We start from the raw sequence: 1312 nt of genomic DNA, 5'->3' as shown, positions 1-1312 counted from the left end.
ACAGTTCTGGAAGCTAGGAAGTCTAAGGTTAAGGTGTGGGCGGGTTTGGTGTCTGGTGAGGCCATTCTCTTTTTCCAAGATGGTCCTTGCACACACTGTGTCCTCCAGAGGAGAGGAAGGCTAGATCGTGACATGGCAGAAGATAGAAAGAAAGGCCAAGAGATAGAGCAAGAGGAGACCAATCTTGCCCTTTTATAATGGCATTAATCCCACCTGTGAGGGTAGAGCCCTCATGACTTAATCACCTCTTAAAAGTCTCACCTCTTAACACTGCTACTGTAACTGCCCAGTGGGCTCACCTTGCCTGCTGCGTAGACTGAGCCAATTTATCAAGACAGGAGAGTTGCAATGGAGAAAGAGTAATTCACACACAGCCGACTGTGCAGGAGACCAGAGTTTTATTATTACTTAAATCAGTCTCCCAGAGCATTTGGGGGATCAGTTATTATTATTATTATTTTTGAGACAGAGTCTTGCTCTGTTGCCCAGGCTGGACTGCAATGGTGTGATCTCAGCTAACTGCAACCTCTGCCTCCCGGGTTCAAGCGATTCTCCTGTCTCAGCCTTCCGAGTAGCTGGGATTACAGGTGCCCGCCACTATGCCGGTCTAATTTTTTGTATTTTCAGTAAAGACAAGGTTTCACCATGTTGGCCAGGCTGGTCTCGAACTCCTGACCTCATGATCCACCCGCCTCGGCCTCCCAAAGTGCTGGGATTACAGGCAGGAGCCACCGCACCCACACCATGCCCAGCTAATTTTTGTATTTTCAGTAAAGACAAGGTTTCACCATGTTGGTCAGAGGTGTGTGCCACCATGCCCAGCTAATTTTTGTATTTTCAGTAAAGACAAGGTTTCACCATGTTGACCAGGCTGGTCTCGAACTCCTGACCTTAGGTGATCCACCTGTATCGGCCCCCCAAAGTTCTGGGATTACAGGTGTGAGCCACCATGCCCATCGGGCAATTAAATTTTAACATGAGTTTTGGAGAAGACAAACGTTCAAACCATGGTAGTCTTTATCCTCATTTTCCCGAATTACAGCTTTTAAAACCCTTAGAATCTCTGAGGTGATAAGTGTATCTTTTGCCCCGGGTGTGGTGGCTTATGCTTATAATCCCAGCACTTTGGGAGGCCGAGGTGGGTGGATCACTGGGGGTCAGGAGTTTGAGACCAGCCTGACCAACATGGTGAAACCCCATCTCTACTTAAAATACAGAATTAGCTGGGCGTGGTGACGCATGCCTGTAATCCTAGCTACTTGGGAGGCTGAGGCAGGAGAATCACTTGAACCTGGGAGGTGGAGGTTGCAAT

The sequence above is a fragment of the Mandrillus leucophaeus genome, unplaced genomic scaffold (genome assembly GCF_000951045.1).
Source record: "Mandrillus leucophaeus isolate KB7577 unplaced genomic scaffold, Mleu.le_1.0 Scaffold706, whole genome shotgun sequence".
In the NCBI taxonomy this organism is placed as follows: Eukaryota; Metazoa; Chordata; class Mammalia; order Primates; family Cercopithecidae; genus Mandrillus; species Mandrillus leucophaeus.
Note: the sequence above shows the minus strand (reverse complement) of the source record.